This window comes from Miniopterus natalensis, chromosome X (assembly GCF_054644295.1).
Source record: "Miniopterus natalensis isolate mMinNat1 chromosome X, mMinNat1.hap1, whole genome shotgun sequence".
Lineage (NCBI taxonomy): Eukaryota > Metazoa > Chordata > Mammalia > Chiroptera > Miniopteridae > Miniopterus > Miniopterus natalensis.
In genome coordinates, this window is record NC_142103.1 from 96,925,636 (window position 1) to 96,933,025 (window position 7,390).

General features: G+C 50.2%; 2 pseudogenes; both read left to right on the top strand.

The window, feature by feature from the left end:
- The first annotated feature begins 3,526 nt into the window (after positions 1-3,526).
- LOC107526801 (protein phosphatase 1 regulatory subunit 26-like) lies at positions 3,527-5,247 on the top strand (annotated as a pseudogene).
- Positions 5,248-5,330: 83 nt separating this feature from the next.
- LOC148090633 (protein phosphatase 1 regulatory subunit 26-like) lies at positions 5,331-6,186 on the top strand (annotated as a pseudogene).
- The last annotated feature ends 1,204 nt before the right edge of the window (positions 6,187-7,390 follow it).

The following is a 7,390-nucleotide window of genomic DNA, read 5'->3' on the forward strand; positions in this document are numbered from 1 at the left end:
AGCCACGCCTAGGCCACCACGCAAAGCGTTGGAGACGGTGAGACGTCAAGCTCCGCGCCGGGTCGCGGACCAACCAGGACCGTTCCCAGGGCGTTTCCCGCCCACCTGAGAGGCCCGCGGCCGCCCATTGGGTGTCGGCTCCCCATGGGGGCGGGGCTGAGGGCTCTTGGGTCTACCGCCTCCGCGCGGGTGCTGAGCCGCTGACCCGAGGGCGCCTGCGTGGGAAAGAGGAGCCCCGCCTTCCAGAGCCCGCGGGAAAAGAGCCTTCTTGGCTTTACCACCACAGATCAGCCGTGTAAAACTGGAAATCGTGCAGGCCAATCTCACCGTGCGTCCAGCCCTGCCGGTGCTGCCTTTGCTCAATACACGGGATGAGCAAGATTAACAGCAAAGTCGGGCCAAAAGACAGAACTTCTGGTTTCTATAAATGGTTCTGCCACTAGTTTTTAAGAGGTCGTGTAACAGTTTTAAAATGCTGCCCTGTCCACTTGAGCTAGGACCCAAAATTCGGTTTCCCAGGCAAATGTTGAGAGGTCAATGGGAAAAGCCTTTTGGCTCTAGTTATTGATTCGCGTGTTCAGTGTGAGCTGACAGCATGACGCGGCTGATGGTAAAAGCACAGGTGAAGAAATAAACACAGAAGCAACTCTAGGGTCTCTTCAGAGGAGTTCCCAGGTCGCTAATTGTGTGCTACTTGTGTGCTAGTGGTATTGCACCTGGGGTACTGGGTTCCGATTTAGTCTCCAGGTTTTAAGAGGGCGTGATGAGAAAACAGCTGTTTTGAGTTGCTGTCTAAGTATTTTACTGTATGACCCTGCTCACACCCAGAGTCTGGACATTTAGATAAGGACCTCAGCTTAGGGTTCCCACCACAAGTTCCTGCTTTGGTTTTCCCTGGAGCACCTCTTAAAATAACCACTTAGAATTGAGGCTGCGAAAAGTTAGTGATCTCTGCCCTAACCACCTTATAATAAGTGCTCGCTACCCGCTCTATCTCCCTCTTGCCCGTGACTTGGGACAGAGGACTGCCCTTCCCCCAGCTCATGGAGGTGGGAGGGAGTAGCGGTGGGCGCTTTCCGGGATCTGTAGGTAATAAATCTTGTGATCTTACTTCCTTTGTGTGAGTGTATTACACCTTTAATCAAAACGACCCAGGGTTTTCATTTCCTTAAAGTGGCAGCTTGGATGCTGAGGGAGCTACCTGCTGCCATGGTGTGGGTAACATGCCTCCTCACTCAGCGGGTCTTAATCAGCATATTCTTAATTTTACACACCAGGTATGGGCCCCCCCCAACACAGGGGGATAATGACAAAAGTGGCTGGTCAGAACGGCGAGGGACTGAAATCGTGACTTGTGAAGAATGATTAAAGGAGTTAGGGAAAAAAACAGACTAACAGGTGTGCCAGGTTATGTTTTAACAATCGACCTCCGCATTTCAGCCACTTCAAGAACTTGAAGTGACTCAGGTCACCTTGCTCATACTACACGTCCCTCAGAACTTCGTTGGTGGTCTGCTCCGTGTCACCTTCACTCTGGAACCCAGATTGATCCACAACTTAGCTTGTCTCGTAGAGAGAAAAGAGATCATTTAAATTGCCTCTCAAAGCTTCTACCCACAATGTTAAATGTCAATTATGCCTCAATTAAAAAAGAAAGAAAAAGAATTGTTCCATTTCTCAAAGGAAAATAAGCTTTGACAGTCTCTAAAATAATGTAAAAGAAAAAGAAAAAAAGGAGGGCTCAGCACTTGGGTGGAGCTGGAGACCAGAGGCTTTCCCTTCTCTCTCTAGCTCACCTGGCTGGCCAGTTTATGATCAGCTTCTCTGGGCGCAGCTGGAGGATTTAGGTTCGAGATCCTAAATGATGCCTTTCCTTTGCAAATCACCCTAAAAGTACTCAGTCAAGCTGAATATTAGGGCAAACCATAATCGTTAGCTTGCCCTGGGCTTTCTTGGTAGGATCCACCCCCCAGTGGATGACTTAGGATAGAACATAGGTTGTAAAAGTCAATGAATATTTGAGTGTTTTTGATGTGCTGGGCCCCAGGGTGGCAAAGAATTATGGCTAGGGGCTATTTTGACTTTGGAACCATATCAATGTTTTACATAACTATAAAACAAAATGGAATAAAAATGGAGACAAAATGCAGCAAATGAATTTAACCTTATACGAAGTTGTTGATATAACCCCGCAGAGAATGACCCCGGGGTTATTGGACAACACAGCAATAAGGCCAGAACAAAAAAAAAACTGCCAAAAAAAATCTTACATTGTTTTCAGTTATCAGTATTATTGTTACTTGGGACTGTGGATAAAGTGAATACGTAATTATGTTAATGTCATTAGGAACCAACATTTTCAGCATAAAAGAAAAGAGACATAAACTCAAAGGAAGTGAAAGCCCAGTGGTCCTGAATTTGAATTGGAAATAGCACTATAAAACCATGGCTATTTTCCCCTTTAAAAATATACATCCTAATTCTCGTCACTGGAAAGACCTAAAAGCAAAGAGCCATCTGATTCTAATTATTCCTCAAACCAGTAAAGGGAAAGTGTGGAGGATTTGTCTTGCCTTTCCTGTATGAACTGAATTTCGAGGTATACAAATAGTTGATGAGGGGAAATTCTTTACAGAACACTTTCTGATAATAAATAACCACCAAGAAGATAATGGATCTAGCTGTTGGAGAACTTTACAATGGGCTGGCTTTCATCAGACCACCAGCTGCATAACATGGCACATCCTTCTAAGTCTGGCCTTGTTCCCGCATCATGCAAACCATGGCTGATTAGTATAAAGTTACTGTCAATCATTTTCTGTGGCTGATCCCCAAACGGAAGCAGCCTTTGGTAGGTTTCCTAAGAACAGGCTTCGGGAGAGGCAGCTTAGCACCTGGACTCTGGAACCCGTCTACCTGGTCTCAAATCCTGGCTCAACCACTTATTAGCTGTGTGACCTTGGGCAAGTTGCATAACCTCTCTGCGCCTGGTTTTCCTCATTTTAAAAAGCGGTAAAATGGCAATATTCATGTCATAGGGCTGTTAGGAAGCTTATATGGATTAATATTTGCCAAGCACTTAGAATTGTGCCTGATCTGTACGAGCACTATAGCAGAATTTGGAAAATATGCAAATCTTTTAACCTCTTGGTGCCTTACTGTCTTCATTAGTAAAGCAACTCCTAGAAACTCTTGTCTTCCAGGTGTGCTGAGAATGAACCAGCTGGGTACTCTGCCGATTAAGGGGTGACTATTTTCAGAGTAAATAGTTAACTACCTTTGGGGGCCACCAAGTGCTACTAAATAAAGAGACAGAATCTGTATTACTGTAGAACTCAGACAAAGAGTGTTAATTAAACAACCAGGTCAAACCAAAGCAACTGTCCAGTGGCAGATGCAATGGGGGGGGTGGGGGGGGGTGGAGGTGGGGGGGGTGCGCAGTGGCCTTTGCAATCATCACTACAGCCTGCAGCTTCTTTCTGTGTGAAGTTCTCCACTCACAGAAATCCACCAGGCCACCTGAGGCATGGACTGCAGCAGTGACCACATGGAGGAGGCCATCCAGCTGTACCTACTGGAGAAAAGAAAGGAGGTAAGCGGGGACCAACCTCAGAATCCCACCCCACCCACCCCCCGCCGCCAAGCGGAGGAGCAGCCTGACCCTCCTGCCTACAGCATGAGCTATGCCACAAAAAGTTCAATGTGCAAAACCCCCAGGAAAATGCCAGGAAGTAGAAGCCAGGGGCATAGAAGGCCGTGGACCTCAGCCTGGGTGGCCTTGACCCTGACCGTCCCTTCAAGCCACCAAAGGAAACCAAAGCCCCTGCACCCCCAGGAAACACAGTGGCCAAAAGTGAGTTTGTGGACCGGTCCTGTGCAGGGCAGACACATCTACTGAGCTGATGTGCGCTGAAGCATCCTGGACATTTCCAAAACGATCCTGCTGGCCCCCGGGGAGGGCGGTGACAGACCGCTGTCCACCAGCCCACTCCCTTGTCCTCAAATGTGCCTTCCCACTTGGATGACGACAGCAGCTCCATGGACAGTGATGAAAGCCTAGAACGGGAGACCAGGACGTTTTGGGCACTGAAGGCAGAGTCAGGGAGTTTGCTGGACAGAACAGACAGAGCCCACTGCCCTCACCTGGCCCCAGTGGGCAGGGGGGTGGCCCCAAGGCCTCTGTCTCTAATACACTGGACCTGTCGCTGAGCTGCAAAAGGAAATGCAGAGGAGGCGGCAACACCACGTGACTGTCCACACCCAAGAAAACGAGAGATAGCAAAGGAGGGTGCCCCAGATGCTGACCTTGGCCAGGGAAAAGCACAGCCCAGCCAGGGAAAAGCCAGAAGGCCCCTGGAAGGGAAGGCAGGCCAGGGGCAGCCTCTCCCTTGCAGGAGCGTGGGGCTAGGTGATGAACACATGCAGAGGGGTGGTGTGTGCCAGGCCACACGGGAAGGTGGTGGAGGTGAGGAGTGTGGACAAGAAAGAGAGTTCTGAGGACAAGAGCAGCTCACTGGACAGCGGCGAGGACCTGGACATGGCCATTTAGGGCTTGTCACAATCCAAGCGGAAGCTCAAGAAGTGGTGTAGGGACCCCAGAGCTGTGTGCAGGAACAAAGTCAGGTTCAGCACCCCCGAGATGAGGGCCTTGGGTCAGCAGGGTGGCCTCCAGAGAGCCTGGGAGGAAGAAGCCCTCCCTTGCTGAAAAGCTGTCTCTCAAAGTCCAAAAGGGACAGCAGGGAGGACCCGCTGAGGAAAGCTTCCAGCGTCTTCTACAGTCAGACAGAGAGAACAAAGCCAGGCAGTGCTGGGCCTGCAGATATGCCCATGGCCCTCTCGTCCGGGCGAAGAGCCTGCGATAGGCATCTGTTCTCCAGTGAGGCAGAGGCCCGCCACCTTCACAGCTCAGCACCAGCCCCAGCTCGTCTGACGACAGCAGTTCTGTGGACAGTGTCGACAGCATTGAGCTGGAGATCAGGAAGTTTTTGATCCAAAAGGCCAAGGCGTCAGAGAGTGGTTTAGCAATTCAAGGAGGGGTTGGTTCCCACCATGCTCGAGCTGGGGAGTTTGCCCAGGCCAGAGCCACTGTACAGGAAGGTGGTGGCCCCAGCCCTGGCCCTTCAGCCCGGCTCATGCACGCGAAGCCAGAGGAGCAAGGGGACCCCTCATCTGGCCACGAGACTGAGGGGTAGCCCTGGGCAGAGCCGACCTGCCTCCCTGCTGCTCTGCCCAGAGGCCAGCTGGTGACGCAGGAGCACCAGTAGGACTGTGTCTGCCAGAGAGTCACCCACAGGTAGGAGAAACCTTTATCTTCACAAAGCCCAGAGCCCATGTGTGGCCGGGCCTACCGCTGGGGATGGTGCTTTGGATCAGCTGTCCACTTGTGCGGAAGCGGGCCCCTGGGGAAGGAAGCCCAGGTGGGGCCTTGCCCGTGACCTCTTGAGCCAGAGAGCACTGACTGGGAGCCCGGAGGCAGACAGGGAGGGGGGCCCCAGGCCTGCCTCGCCCTCCCATGGGGCAACTTCACCCACCAGGGTGGCTACAGAGTAGGTGGGCGCTGAGCTTGGATGGCAGGGACACTGTGTGAAAAGGGAAACTAGAGAGGAACAGGGAGAAGGGGCCTGGCCTCACCATGGACCCCAAGAAGGGCCTGCTCTTCGCAGGCTTCTCCCCGTTGCTCTCCACGCAGTTATTCCACTTTGAGCAACATCTCCTGGGGGCCAACCTGCCAGCCTCTTCAGCCCGGGCCTGAGCTTGCCTCTGCAGGGCCCATTCTTTTCGGCCTTCAGAGCGGCCCATGTTTGGAAGCTCACACTTGCTCATGAAGAAGAGGGTAGGCACTGACCCAGGAGGAAGCGCTCAGCTTATACCACAGCAGGAACTTGGGTACAGACAGAACATTTTAGACCTGGGGTATAGACGGAGGGTGGATAGAAACAAGAGGACCAGGAGGCCCGGGGCAGTGACCCCAGGGAGCTGAGTGACACCTCCGTGGAGGACGGTGACCCGTGGCCGGGGCAAAGACCTCAAGCTGTGAGCAGAGGACCCGGCACCAGCATCTGTGGACGGTGTATGCATGTGTATGTACCTGTGCATGTACAGCTGACACTGGGTAGAGGGGGGATGGGGGCCACTGTAATTGCCCTGTACATGTGTACATTAATGGGAAATGATGCCCTTATTTAACACATATATCTTGGTAAATATGATTTTTGTAGCTTTTTATAAATTATTTAAAGCGCTATCAAAACTATTTTTGGAAAGTATAGCTGTTTGATTTTGTAGGGCACCCCTGACTGCAGTTTCTCTGGCCTCCATAGCACTCACTGGATTCTGCCCATCACGACCAGGTTTAAGTGACTCTGAGGCTGGTACTTTGGGGTGACTGCTGTGGAAACATCTGGCTGGCCTGAGGGGGCAGCAGTGACACCCCCAGAGCACTCCCAGGCCCGAGTTCTCTATCTGGAGGATCCTGAACATCACTTGTTATAAGGGACCCCAGGCTGAGAGGCTAGAGCATGTCTCCTGAACACACTGTGGCCGCAGCCTTCGACCTGAGAACTGGTGCATGTGGAAGTCCCAGGTGGGAGCTGGAGCAGGTCACCCCAGTTTACCCCAGTGCCCCTGAGACCTGTATTGCTTCATGTCCAGTCCTGTTCAATGACTACATGGTTCTAAAAGCTCAATAAACCTCTTTGTACATGGGGGGAAATAATCCACGAGGACTTGTCCTTTGCATAACTGGCTTAACGCTCATAAGCCCTGCCAATCTTGAGAAAATTTGCCAGGCTCAATAGAACTACAATCAGAATTGCCCCAACACAAGGTAGAGGCAATCACAGACTCTACCAAATAGCTAAAATAGGATTCTCCCATAAAGCGTTCTCTCATCATTTTTAAACTAGCATCTTTTTTTTTATTATTATTATAAAAGAAACATGTTCCATGTAGAAATTCTGGAAACTAAATATAAATCAAAAATTTTAAATGAAAATATTCCACAAACTTACAGCCCACATAACCCCCTGTTAATAAGTCAGCATATCACCTCCCAGTGATATATTTTGGCTATACATTTTAAAAATATACAGAAAAAATACACAATTAAAAAACAGGAGGACAGCCTAAGGGAGCTGTGGGACAACATGAAATGTAACAATATTCACATCACAGAAGTGCCAGAAGATATAGAAAGTAAGCAAGGGGTAGAGAACCTGTCTGAAGAAATAATGGCAGAAAACTTCCCTAACCTGGTCAAGGAAAAAGTCACACAAGTTCAGGAGGCACAGAGAGTCCCAAGCAAGAAAAATCCAAAGAGGCCCACACCCAGATACATCATAATTAAAATGCAAAAAATTCAAGACAAAGAGAGAATCTTAAACACAGCAAG